Consider the following 15,000-nt stretch of genomic DNA (forward strand, 5'->3'; position numbering starts at 1 on the left):
AGTATTTATCAGACGAGCTGGCTAGCGGGTCAGAGGACGAAAAGCGTATCCGCCGTGCCGAGCATAGGGCCCTTCGTAAACGCAACCAACGTCAACAGAAAGCGAAGCCATCCAAGCAAGGTTATTCACAACTCCAATCATCTACCCCAACCACCGCGTTTGCTGGCCAACATTCATCATCCTCCAGACCTATTTCTCGTACTTTTGGCACTTTCAGCAAACCAAGATCAAGTGATATTTGTTCCGCCTGCGGCCAGCAAGGTCATTGGACATCTCAGTGTCAAGTTAATCCTCAAGCCAGATCTTCAAGCTCGGGGCCGTCCTTTCCTAGTTCTTGTGGTTTTTCGGGAATTGGAGGTAAATAGGACCACAGAATTAAAAACTTAGCTTGTTCTCCAAGGTTAGATATTAGCTTTACTCAATTTATTTGACATGTATCCTTCTTATTTGGAGTATTTCAGGGAAAGGGACTCTAGTTCATTAGTCGATTTCGATTATAATCGTAATCTATTTGAATTTGAACAGAATTACGCATTGCCAGTACTTAAGGGTAGACTTAGGTCCTGTTTTAGTTATTGACACACTATTGGTGCCAATAGTTTTGTTATCGATACTATTAAATTCGGTTATCGGATCCCATTCATCAGCACACCTTGTCAGGCGCGTTTTTCTAACAATCATCAGTCAGCTCTTAATAATGCGTCTTTCGTGGAGTCGGCTATCGCTGAATTAGTCCACACTCACGCCGTCGTTGAGGTGCCCTTTATTCCACATGTCGTTAATCCACTCTCTGTCTCGATACAGTCTTCAGGCAAGAAGAGGCTTATTCTGGACTTACGTCATGTCAATCATTTTATTGGGAAACAGAAGTTTAGGTGTGAAGATTGGAGAGTTTTATTATCATATGTTAATAAGGGCGATTACCTTTTCAGTTTCGATCTCAAGTCTGGATATCATCATATCGATATTTTTCCGGATCACCAAACTTTTCTGGGTTTCTCCTGGGTTTTTTCTGGTACCGTTCGGTATTTTTGTTTTGCATCACTTCCGTTCCGTCTAAGCTCAGCCCCATACGTCTTCACCAAGTGTCTCAGACCACTCGTTAAGTTTTGGAGGTCTAACGGGATTAAAATTGTTGTGTTCCTCGACGATGGGTGCGGAAAAGGGGATTCACTACCTATCGCCAAGGAAAATTCATTGTTTGTGCAATCATCCTTAAGCAGTGCGGGGTTTGTTGCCAACTCCGCCAAATCACTATGGAACCCCACTCAGGTGCTTGTTTGGTCGGGTTTAAACTGGGACTTAGTTATCGGTACCATTTCTATTACCGATAGACGTATTTGCAAATTTATCGCTCTGATTGACAAATTTCTTCTATCCGCACCTTATGTTACGGCTCGGGATTGTGCCGTTATCGCAGGTCATGTTATGTCCATGTCGCCAGTTTTGGGTAACCTGACTCGTCTCAAAACCCGTTTTCTTTACAAGGTCATAGAATCCTGCCGTAGTTGGGATTCCCGTTTTAATATCGGGCTTCATAATGATTGCCTCTCTGAAATATTTTTCTGGAAAAACAATATCGTTAGTCTTAATACGAGACCTATTTTGCCTTATAATGCTCCCCTTTTGTTTAGCTATTCGGACGCTAGCAACGTCGCCTGCGGGGCTTTTGTTGTGGGCACTAATGAGGTGTCCCATCGTATGTGGACCGCTTACGAAGCAGCTAAGAGCTCTACCTGGAGAGAACTTAAGGCTATACAATTTGCCTTAAGTGCGTTCAAAGCCTCGGTTCGGGGTAAGTGTGTAAAGTGGCATTCTGACAGCCAAGGGGCCGTTCGTGTTGTGGAGATAGGGAGTCCTAGTGCAGAATTGCATTCTATTGCGCTTGATATTTTCTATTTTTGTCGAACTTACAATATTACACTTATTCCCCAGTGGGTTCCCAGGGAACTTAATGCTTGTGCTGATGCGATTAGCCACATTGTAGACTTCGATGACTGGTATACAACCCCCGAGTTCTTCGCACACTTGGACCACCTTTGGGGCCCACATACAGTCGACAGGTTTGCGAATGCTGCCAACGCCCATCTTCCCAGATTCAATTCTAGGTTTCGCGTACCCGGCACTGAAGCTGTTGACGCATTTTCAATCTCGTGGAATGGAGAGAATAATTGGCTAGTCCCTCCCGTCCACTGCATTACTAGGGCGGTTCAGCATCTCCTTGTATGTGGTGCGGTTGGTACTTTAGTCGTCCCTTATTGGCCGTCTAATGTGTTTTGGCCTTTCTTGTTCGCAAATGCTGTTCAATTCCGACCGTACGTCCTTGAGTACATTAATTTTCCCGACCCCTCAGGGATTTTTGCCCTTGGGTGTTACAAAGATTCACTCATTGGTTCAGACAGGTTTAACAGCGCGGTGCTGGCAGTCAGAATTGGCGCTAAGGGGCCTTAGTTTTTTCAAGCCGAGTGGCTTTATGTTGGCTCACGTGTTTTTTATTCCGCTCGTCGGTTCATTTGTCCTCGTTTCGCATGAAACTAGCTCGCCGAGTGGCTTGTTTACCGTCGTTTTTGAGCTGGCCCATTCGGCCTTAAATAGTTTTGCATCCGGTCAGAGGCATTACCAAGCGTCCATTTTTTATTGCCGTATTGACTCCCAGTGCGTGTACTGAGGAATTTTGCCATATATTTTTGTTCTTATCCTCGTAGAAGTTCTCAAAGATGCCTTGCAGCCTAATTTTCAACAGGTTGAAGACGGGCGACTCCGGGCACTGGTTCAAGATCTCCCCGCAGTTCTTCTTAAATCCAAAGCCGACAGTACCGCGAGGAAGTACGAAAAGGGCTTCAATACGTGGAGAAAATGGGCTTCTCAGTTTAAAGAAATTGTTATATTTCCCGCTTCTAGTGTGCACGTTTCATTGTTCTTTCTTAGCTTGATTCAAGAATCTGCTTCTTGCAGTACTATTGACGAAGTCCATTATGGGCTCAAGTGGGTGCATGATTTGGCAGGTCTACCCGGCCCCTGTAATTCCTCGTTAGTTTTACCTTTAATAGAATCTGCTAAGAGGCTTCTCAGTATCCCTGTTAAAAAGAAAGAGCCTGTGACCCCCGAGGCTATTCAGCTTTTATTTTCTAAGTATGGATCGTCTTCAGCTAGTTTGTCTGATTTACGAGTGCTTACTTTGTGCGTTTTAGGTTATGCAGGGTTTTTTCGCTTTAACGAGTTGGTTCAGTTACGCAGGTGTGATTTTCAGTTTGAAGTTTCTTTTATGAGAATCTTTGTTCATCGAAGTAAGACTGACGTTTACAGGGATGGGGCTTGGGTTGTTATCGCTAAAACTTTAAAGGCATACATGTCCTTATTTATTAGTTCAACGATATTTTGTGGCCGCTTCTTTTTCAGCAGACAGCGAAGAGTTCATTTTTCGCCCTCTTGTTTTTCTTCGCAGTACCGGAGCTTATAAATTGCGCGGGTCTGTTCCTTTGTCTTATACTAGAGCGCGGGAGATAGTGCTTAGCGCTTTCGATTCCATCGGCCTTCCCAAGCAAGACTACGGTCTCCATAGCCTTAGGGCCGGAGGCGCCTCCGCTGCTGCTAATGCTCGAGTACCTGACAGATTGTTTAAAAGACACGGCCGTTGGAAATCAGACAAGGCAAAAGACGGTTACATTAAGGATAGTGTTTCATTCATTGTTGTCGGTTTCATTATCACTGGGTATTTAATTTTCCGTATTTCCCGTTCTTTTAGTTCGCACACGGCTCGTGTTGACACACCCCAATTGAGGTTGCTTGTTACATGATAAATGTTTTATATTCGTTTGAGCGGGGTAGCGAATTAGAATATAAATGTATTTATCATGGGTTATGTAACCTTTTCTTTGGGGTGTTACATGGTATGCTGTTCTGTTGCTTCATTAGCGGTAGGCTATATCTTTGAGTTGTTCTCATTTATATTCATTCGCGTCTTACGACCGTCCCTACGCCCTCAAAATTAAATACCCAGTGACCAGGGGTTTCTCTTAGACGTAGTTTTTTGCATGCTGCTATATGAAAAGTTTAGCACGTTTTGTATGAATCATTGTTATACGAGCATAGTTTGGATCATTTTGTTGGGTTGTTTTTCTTGCTGTAATTTTTTACATTTCCGCGTTTTCATTCTGTTTGTTGTATTATTTCCATCCATTCTGTTGATGAAGGCATAATAAAGAGGGTCGCACACGGCTCGTGTTGACACACCCCAATTGAGGTTGCTTGTTACATGATAAATGTTTTATATTCGTTTGAGCGGGGTAGCGAATTAGAATATAATTAGTATTCTAGAAAGATCATCATTACTCTTTCTAAGAGTTTCAAACTCATTTACTATTTTTTTTCTTAATTCTTTCTCAAAATCTTTGAGTGTTTTAACATCCATCTTTTTTTCTATCTCAGAAAAGAATTTGGCTTCCATTTTTTATATGAATAGATAAAGTATTTTGGGGGATATATCGAAAATTAAATATTTTTCTCAATTCTATGTATTACTTTGTAATGATTATTTAGTGTTTCTTTATTACAAAATGCTTTTGAGCAATATTTACAAGGAATACGAATACCATCCATATACTTATGTAATCTTTTACAAATATAATCATAATCATTACTTAAAATAAATTTGTAACAATTTATTTTATATCTTTCTTTCATTTCTTTTTGTGCATCTGAAATCTCATAGTAATTAGTTGGAGATTTAAATTCTATACAAAGGCCATTATAATCTTTATGGTAATTAAGTATCATAAGATCAGGTTGGCCTTTAATATATCCCTTCTTCCAACTGTTTATTCTTTTTTCTGGTGAATCTTGATTTTCCCCAAGTCCTGGTACCATAATAGCATCTGGGGAAAAATTTCTAATTAGGTGAACAACTTTAGAGTGGAGGTCCATCTCATTTTCAATCTTAAACATTTTGTTATTTGGGTTGTCAAACATTTTATAATAACCGTATTTTCTTATTGACGGGATAACTTGTGATGTTACCCAGTGTCTGAACTTCTTAGCTTTTTCTAATTTAGATGATAATAAAAGGGAATAAAACCCAGATTCATTTATGAAATTACACCATCTGACCTGACCCGCCGTTTTGGCGGGGCAGCTTTTTTTTACCTGACCCGCCGTTTTGGCGGGGCAGCTTTTTTTTACCTGACCCGCCAAAACGGCGGGGCAGCTTTTTTTTACCTGACCCGCCAAAACGGCGGGGCAGCTTTTTTTTACCTGACCCGCCAAAACGGCGGGGCAGCGTTTTTTTACCTGACCCGCCAAAACGGCGGGGCCTTTATATTTATCCTCCTCGTCAACATGACTTCTAATAGCTTTATCAGTATCATGGTAACCCAAAATAGTTGCTACATCTTTCCCAAGGAACCAGACATTTTGCTGTTTGTCAATATAAGATTTTAACTCAATTCCTAAATCTTTATTAGTAAACTTTTTCTCCAACATGTTTGTCATTTATATAATGATTTTATTCTTAAAGTCTTAATTTATCATATTTATCTAAACATTATATTAAATGGTAGAATCATATTGCATTGTAGATAAAAGAGTAACTCCTTGCACAGAGCCAAGTGGTTACCAAAAAGATAAAAGAGGTAGAACTCAATTCTACTGTAGATGTGCAGTTTGTGGAAACAAAAAAGTTAGATATGTGAAAACTGGATCAGCTTCTCAAAGTGGAAGTGGTAAAAAGAGAAAACGAAAGTCAAAAAACTAAACAGCCCGTCAGTGATGGCGGGCAAAGGTGTTTCTGATGCTTTTGGACCAATCAAAACAGGAATAAATGTAGGACAAAAAATTTCAGAAACCTTGTTTCCTCAAACAAAGCAAACATTTAAAGATTATTGGTTTGGTGATATTGCTAGAGGTGTTGTTAATTCAGAAGATGGTATATTTACTTCCAATTTCTGGACGGGTGAAACAACTGTCTTTCGTTCTGGTGGTAAAAAATTTTATCTCAAAAAAGGTAATCCTATAATGATTGTCAAGAAAAATGGCAAACAAATTGGATATGCTCATGTAAAAGACTTTTTTAGTGGTGGTTTAGGAACCAACAAAATATACAAATCTTTAGCGGAAGTTAAAAATAAATATGGTTCAGGTCTTTTTGATACAGTAGTTGGTACAGCAGTTGATGGTTTTGTTCATTACGGTTTACCTTGGATGGGTAAGAAAGCAGTTGAAATGGGACGATATGGAGCAAGTGAGTTAATGAGAAATAAAAATCTTCAGAAGAAAGCTGTAAATTATGGGATTAGTAAACTCACTCCATTTATTCAAGATTCTGTTGGAACAGCAATGGACCAGCTGTCAACCAAAGTAAGACCCAAAAAGAAATATAAAACTGATAGACCAGAATTAGATGGAAGAGGAATAGATATTCACAATGCTATTCTTAAAGTAGCACCCAGTAAAGGTTTTGTTTTACCAGGTCATAATTATACTGGTCCTGGTAATCCTCTTCATAATCAACTACGTCATGATGATGAGGGTAATATATTAGAAATCTACCAACAACCAACAGGACCAACTGATGCGGTTAGTATGCAACATGATGTGGATTACACAGTTTGTGGAAATAAACCAAAAAGTGAACAAGTAAAATGTAAAAATAAAGCTGATAGAAAAATGATAAAATCACTAGATTCCATTCCTTGGAAAGAAAGGCAATGGGGTCATACTTTGGCTAGAACTATGATTAATACAAAACAAAAACTTGGAATGGGATCAAAAAACGTAAAGCGGCGTTGAGTAATGATTGGTCTCAACAATTAGCCGACGAACTTCACAAACCAATCACAAGAAACTTTCAAAAGAGATCAGTAATCTCAAACGGGATTGATGATATCTGGGCTGCTGATTTAGTTGAAATGCAAAAGTTTAGTAAGTGGAATAAAGGGATAAAGTATCTGCTAATGGTAATAGATGTGTTTAGTAAGTATGGTTGGATAAGGGGATTGAAAGATAAGAAAACTGAAACTGTTAGTAAAGCATTTGATGATATATTTAAAAGTAAACGTAAACCGCAGATGTTATGGACAGATAAAGGTTCTGAGTTTATAAGTAAACATTTTAAAGATTTTCTGAAAAGAGAGGGAATCAAGTTGTATCACACTGAAAATGAAGAGAAATCAAGTGTTGTTGAGCGATGGAATAAAACAATGAAAAACAGAATGTGGAAGATGTTTACTGTGAATAACAACACTGTTTACTGGGATAAAATAGATAAACTAGTTAATGATTACAATAATACGAAACATTCTAGTATAAAAATGACTCCTGTTGAAGCAAGTAAAAAGAAAAATGAAAATAAAGTTTGGTCTAATTTGTATGGTGATTTGATTTACTTAAAACCTGGTAAATCAAATTTTGTGGTTGGTGATCGTGTTAGAATTTCTAAGTATAAGAGGCGAGTATTTGACAAAGGTTACACACCAAATTGGACAGAGGAAATATTTGTAATTGATAAAGTTCTTCCAACAAAACCTATTACGTATAACATTGTTGATTTAATGGGGGAAGAGATAAAGGGTTCTTTCTACGAGCAAGAATTACAGAAAGCAAAACAACAGACATTTAGAATAGAAAAAGTTATCAGACGACATAATAAGAAAAAAATAGCATTAGTAAAATGGAGTGGATATCCTGATAAATTTAACTCGTGGGTGAGTTTGAAGGATTTGGTTGATTTTTAATACAAATATTGTATTAAAAATAAAATCCTATTATTTACTCATCTTCTTCTTTATCAGATAAAATTAAGTCTTCAACTACTTGATCATTTATCTCTTCACCCTCACTCTCTTCCTCTTCAATTGTTAGTAAAGATTCCCTAGGTTTTAATGGTTTGACATAGCACTCATGTACTTTTATTTGTAAAGATGTAACAGTCTTACTAATAAATATTCCTTCGATTATTAGTGCCATTTTAACATTGCAGTACTGATTAATATATTTGAAAGGATTTAAATCTTTATTTCCTTTTGTTTTAAATAGTGAAAGAATTTTCTTAGATTTCTCAGAGTAAATAAGTTTTGCATAAAGAATTGGCGCTGATGATTCATCAACTTTTGTTCTCTTTTTTCCTTTCTTGTCTGTGTATTCTATTTGTTTATAGTAAAATGGTGAAGATAGAGATGATGCTAGATCTCGTCCATATTCATTCTCTAAATGTTGCTGAGATAGAGTTGTTACATTATTAATAACATCAAAAAATGCTTTTTCTTTATTACTAGGTTCACTATCTTTAGACCAAAGACATACTGGAATACTATAACCAACTAATTTACCTGTTTCTTGATTTTTCTTTTCATTAACACCAAAACTAAAAAGAACTGGAGATTCAACTATAAGTGGTCCTTTTTTGTTATTTGGATATTTGACTTCAATTGGAATACGTTTGTATTTAATCTTGCTATCTTTAACTTTGTACTCTTTGGCTTCATTAAAGATAATATTCTCTTGGGTAATATTTTCGTAAGCTGATAACTGCATTTTATTAATATTTAGATAATCTTTAAATCATAAATCAATTTTATTTTTTCGGGTTGAATAATCAAGTGTTTCTGCACCAAGTTTTTTAGCATTTCTGGTTAATCTCTTAAACTCTGGTCCTTTAAGAATAATTTTTTCGTTTGGAACATAATCTGGATCCTCATCGTGTCTATAACCATCATCAACTATAAATTCCAAATCCTCTTTTGTAGGAGTAGTCTCTCTTGATCTTGGTTCCATTTTATTATTTGTTTATATTATCTTTATTAAAAAAACCTCTAATAATAAATATATTTAGTAAAGTAGTAATCTTATAACAAAATATGTTAGAAGATTAAAAAGATCATTAATCACTATCACTTTCACTTTCACTTTCACTTTCACTTTCACTTTCACTATCAAAAATCCTATTAAAAATAGGTTCTTCTTTTTTTATTTTGTCATTAAATAAACTAACCAATTTAAAAAGCTCTCTAAAACCTGGAAAGTCAATATCTATATTTAAAACAAAAGATTCCTCATCAAACTCATAACTATCTGGATCTACATATAAATCTCTATAATTATCAAGTTGTTCTTCTAAACATTCTATGTTATTAGCATCAAAATATTTAAAATAAAAATCACTAATATTTCGAAGTTTCCCCACTTTTTGAGCCTCCAAAACATTTTTAAAATCTCTAATAAGTGCTTTTGCTCTTGAAGACAAAAAAACTTTTTCAAAAGAATCAGTATTATCTCCAAGCTTTTTCATAAACTCACCACACTTCCTATTAATTCCTGTTATATAAAGCCATTCATTTTTAAAGTCTTTTGCATATTCAGGGATTTTTGAGTGTTTTTGAGTTGAGCCAGAGATAAAAAATTTGGTGGTGTAGACTACCCATTTCCATAACTACTGACTCGAATAAATTGCTTCCGAGATGTTCAGTAGCTGTGTAATCAAATATTGGAGTTTATCGAACAAAATCACATATTTAATGAAAGTATCACAGGATATCGCAAAGGACAGGAGTAATGATTAATGGTGGAGTCACTCTAATTGCTTTTGCCGATTTCTCCAAAGCGTTTGACACCGTGACTATTCAGTGGTTCTAAGGAAACTATATGCCATTGGGTTTGCCGGTAACTCGTTAAAATGGGTGAGGACAAGTTGCTCATAGACCTTAGAAAGTGCGTGAAGAATAGCAATGGGTCTGTATTGTTAAGCATTGATTGGGGAATCGACTTTAGGTATTGGAGACACTCTTGCCATTTTCCAAGCGGTGGGGAAGATATTATTTGAAATAAAACTATTAATAATTTGTGTCAGCGGAGAGGCAATGTAGTCGGTAGCCATCTTTAAATACTTAGCGGGTATTTCGTCAGCTCCAGTAGAACAATCAGATCTCATGTTTTAAAGCTGTTTCAGCACTTAACAATAGATGACAAGGTCGAATGAGCTTGTGGAACTATCAGAGAGTGAGTTGATCAGTTCTCGTAAAGCATGTGGAGAGTTTGGTGTTGATCCTGGCAAGCGTTGTGAGGTGGAAGGGAAGTGTTTGTTCAACAGATCAGGATCCAGTTTCAGGGGCTCAGGGTTATGATGAAGAATGCGATGAATCACCTACCAGAGCTCTTTGGGTTTGCTCGATGACAAGGCTTTCTGCGGATAAAACAACCGCTTTACTTGTTTATTTTCGTCATGTTTTTTTTTTTTTTTTGTTCGGTGCGAGAAGAAGAATGCGGTGTTTTGATGGGGATAAAAACCACAGGCACGAGTTTAAGCTAATTTTAAATTCAGATTCTGCTCTCCTTTTGTGTAAATGTTTACATGTAAAGAGAATTCTACATTACGTTTACCACCCTCTTATCAATAAATCGTGTTTTTTTTTTTTTTTCATTCCGTCAGTTCCTCTCGAAAGCAGTTGTTATGGCATTAAATTTTTTATTTTCCAAAATTTTACCGCAACAAAGTGGTAAAAAAATCCAGCTGCCCCGCCGGCATAAAAATTAGCCATGATCGTGTGGGTAATCTTAAATTATGATTACGAAAACTTAATAATGCTTGTCCTCTTTTTATCACAACTAAGAGGACATATGCTTCCAGTATTCTTTACACAATTAACAGAAAAATTAATACTGAGCCCCGGGTGAATATTTTTCTTTTGTCAGTGACGACAAGCAAAGAGAATCTCCAGCTGAAATTGAACTGAGTTTTGCCAACATAAGTTAATTCTTCTCCTCCGCAAATCATGAGATTACACTGAATGAAGTGTTCAAGCCGTATTTCCTTTTCATCCAGAAAATTCGTAAACGTTCATCCACGAAATATGCAAGCCAAGCCGTGACACTTAAATTTATCAAGCCGAACAACAAGTCAATGACAAAGTGCATTTCTTCGGTTATTAAGTGCTTCCGAATGAGCTTTTTAAGCAGCACGAGGGCAAAATATATAATAATATCGACGCAAATTGCCCCTGAACCGACCAGTACTGTACACAACACTCTGTATCCATAATCATAGAGTGTTTGTTCTTCATCGCGGAATGGAAAGTCTGAGTAGACATGAGGGAACTGTTTATCCATATCCAGTCAGCTCTGGTAATGCTCATTACAATTATTCATACGGCGATTTGCCCAGAGCCCCGACTCATAATATGGCCACCATTAAGGATAAGCAAATTGCGGTAAAATGACTGGCTCACGTTCGACGTGATCATTTAAAATATCGTCAACTCCAAGCCCAAGCCAAAATTACGTTGAGAATTTGTACTCCTAAAATCAAATTTCCTTGAGCTAAGCTCTGCTTCGTGATATTCAGTTTTTAAGTACTGATCATTTTAATAAAACAGGAACTTTAAGGGCATTATTATGCATAGACAAGGCCCGGCAAACAAAAAACATCGATGGCGTCACCAATAAAGATAATGTAAGTGTGTACTCTGTGTGCAGTATAAGAGTGTTTGCAACAAACTCTGAAAAGATAACTCCATTTTCTGAAGATGACGGTTTTATAGTGTGCAATGCCAAAAGCAGTGGCATTTTCATGATTTCATCATCTTCTTAAAGAAAAGTTATCGACTAGAAGAGCGAGATAAATTTAGCGATAAACAGCAAGGTGTGGTCCATTTGGTCACCTGTTATTTCTTGTTTACATTGCCGGTGGCAACCAGGTTTTTTTGGTTAAAAATACTCGTTTCCTCTATTTATCAGAACAGAGCTAAATTTTCTTGCTTTTCAGGAAAAACATTTTTTTTCGAGTGTTCATCCTATATCTTTGCGGGAATTATGGTTTCGGTGGAAGAAAATCTTTATCCCGTAACCCAATGGTAATCCCATAACAAGTTAGCCATCACTATAGTACAACTTTGCCTCTCATTAATACAACTTGACTTTGGTTCAAAAACACGATATTATATCTTCCAAAATATTAAGTAGCAGCAAGTCCACAGCCACAAACCGTTTAGTGGTGCCGGTTCTCACAGTTGTAGACCTGGATCAGTACAATAACCACCTAGTAGTATAAAATATAAAACCTTAAGGCAAACTGATCCTGACGGCAAGGCGATGAATTAGTAAACAAACGAAGAAAACAAATTCGTTGAAATATATTTTTTGTTTTCTTAGTCTGTTTACTTGTTTATTGGCGCCTTGCCGCCAGGATCAGTTTGCCGTTTTATATGTTTATCTTCCGTCTGTTTCAATTAACCAACCTCGTTCCCAGAGTCCTCTCCTACTCATATTACTCATGGATCCCGGAAACGAGATGTCCTCCAAAGAAAATGACATTTGCTATGCGTTGACGTTGGAATCGAGAAACTCCTGACCTTAGACTCCATTTCCTCGGCTCTCCTGAGTCCGTCCTTTTGGTAATCACGCCTATGCAATCCACTCAGAGGCTCAGAAGAAAGGGGTAGAGGTGCAACCAGGCTGGGGAATCCCATGTCTAGTTCATTTGACGTTTTATAATGAACGAGTAGAATAAAGGTAGAAAGTGTACGCTAGTGTGCCAGCATTAGGACAAGCCAAGAACTCCTTCGAGCTAGTATATAGGACTGTGTAACTTCGTTATAGCAGATCGAGCCCTGATAGTCCTGTTTTTTAGACTGGGAGGACACTGTTCCCACTCGCCAAAAGCCCAAAAGTGTGCAAAATCAACATCACCTTTATCAGATCCAATAGTTTGCTTTAGTAGACAATTGACGCATTATCCTTCTGGGCCGGGTTGTTCGAAGCTGGGTTAAGATAACTCAGGGTTAGTGCGAACTTTGAACTCAGATATTAGAGCTGAAAATTCAAATTCAGTTTAGTTCTCTTTGCCTACAACTTGATGATTGGATACTCTAAAAAAAATAGAGAAAATTATCCGAGAGAGTGCTTTTGATAACAAGAAAAAGGAAGCCGGATTAAAATTTAACCCCGGGTTAGTGCTAACCGGCGTTCGAACAACTGGGCCCTGGACGGATAATGCGTCTTCTAGTCTGGAGTGTTTTCACATGACGTCACGGCGGCCATATTGGTGTCCCAAAACCATGAAATGGCGGCCATGTTGGTGTCCCAAACCAATCCTGTGGGAGTTGAACTCTTTTCTTATGCAAACGCTTTCTTTTGTTCTAATAAATTTGCGTAGGTGCTGACCACGTGAGTGAAAACACTCTATATGGCAAAACAATTGCAAACGAGTGGTGATAGGTCACCGGGGGAGTAGCTACCTGGGTACGCACGTGCGTACCTGAAAAAGTCGTGCACAAAAAAGATTTAGAATGAATTAATAGCAAAAAAAAAACGGTAATTCTACAAAGAAAGCGAAATATCTAAAGGTAATTATTTTAAGAGCACAGTTTTCCCTCAGTGCATTCAACTCTGCTTTTTTCTTTGAAGTATTTTCTTAAACAACGGACTTCTTTTCCTGTCTACCCAAATGCCGGTTTCCAGTGCAGGGAAACGAAGTAATTCACTAATGGACCGAATCTTGAATGACATATATATCTAGTGAAAAGATGGCATGCGTTTTTACCAAAAACGTGTTCGGATTTCTAACCGTTTACGCACATCGATAAATCCTAGGAGCAAAGACGAACGGGCGACGGCAGCGGCGGCAAAGGCGACAGCAACAGCAACGAGAACGTCATAGGAAACGAGTCCTATAAGTGAATTAAAAAAGAACAAATTTGGCACGTGCAGCACGCTTTTCTTTACAACCTGTATGAACACGACGCTAAATTTCCTTTTGCGACGTTGTTTGGAGGACGTAAACACACATCGAAAAATTCAGTTTCTTCTCTGAGTCCGAACTTGGGTGCGGTCCCCAAGACTCGGTAGGGAAGATCACCTAGATTTGCCAATTTAAGAGAGTTGAAATAAGAGCCAAAAAGTTAAACAAAAAAGGCGCATTCATTTTGACAGCTAGGGACGTTTTCGTTGGCCTCGCCGTCGTCGTTGCGAAGGTGCCCTATATTCTTGAAAGTGACAGTTCCATTTTGGTTTTACTGCAAGCTCGTATGATGAAATACGGAAAAGTATCCGAATTTGTTGGACAAATTGTTTACACTACAAAACATTGCATCGGATTCACTTTAGATTTCGGATTCAAAATCTATAGAGACTTGACCAAATCGGATTCATGCGCTGCATCTGCTTAAAAACGACAAAACGAACCCAGTAACAAAATTATCTGGATGCCCTACGAATCCGAAAAAGTGTGTGGCCTTTAACTCTTTGTATGATGGATCCAAACACGCGACACTAGAAGTATAATACAAGCTAGTTGCTAATGTCATTTCATGTGTAGAAAAAACGCTTAGGCTTAGAACGTAACCAAATCTTTAATCAAGGAAGTTTTTTTTGAGGGGGGGAGCGGGCAAAGCTATTTGGAGAGTTTTGCGTACCTCTGAAAAAATCCTGGCTACGCCCCTGGTCTCCATCAAGTAAGAGAGAAAGAAAAACTTTACAGGAAGAAGGAATTATGAAGGGAGGAAAACTGGATGAAACCTCTTAGAGAGAGATTGATAGCGCCTCAGAAGAATTAGCCTGCGAAAACATCCAAGAGCGAGGAGAATAAATAGAAACGGATGTTTTCGCAGGCTACAGAAGGGTCTGCAAAGAAAAACATTCACACTATAACCATACCATCCCGTTGAAATTCTTATGCATAAAAGTTTTTAAAGGGATTAAATTATTCCTTGTGAGAGAGGATCCATTAGCCTTTCCATATCAACTGGAGAGAGTAAAAGATTAGATCAGTACAGTAAAAATGGGCGAGTAAGCCGTTCTAAGTACCCTGCCAATCATTGATCATTTTCCCATCCCGAAAACATGTGTTGGTTTTAGTTCTACAAGGCTTCTTTTGTTCCTTACGGGAAGACTGACTGAGACTGAATAAGGCAAAAAAAAATTAAATGAAACGAAAGACTTTTTTTTTTTGTTTAAACAAGCTGATAACTGAAGCCAATAAGGCTCCATATTTACTAAGAAATCACTGACACTTTGCAC

The sequence above is a fragment of the Porites lutea genome, chromosome 6 (genome assembly GCF_958299795.1).
Source record: "Porites lutea chromosome 6, jaPorLute2.1, whole genome shotgun sequence".
NCBI lineage: Eukaryota > Metazoa > Cnidaria > Anthozoa > Scleractinia > Poritidae > Porites > Porites lutea.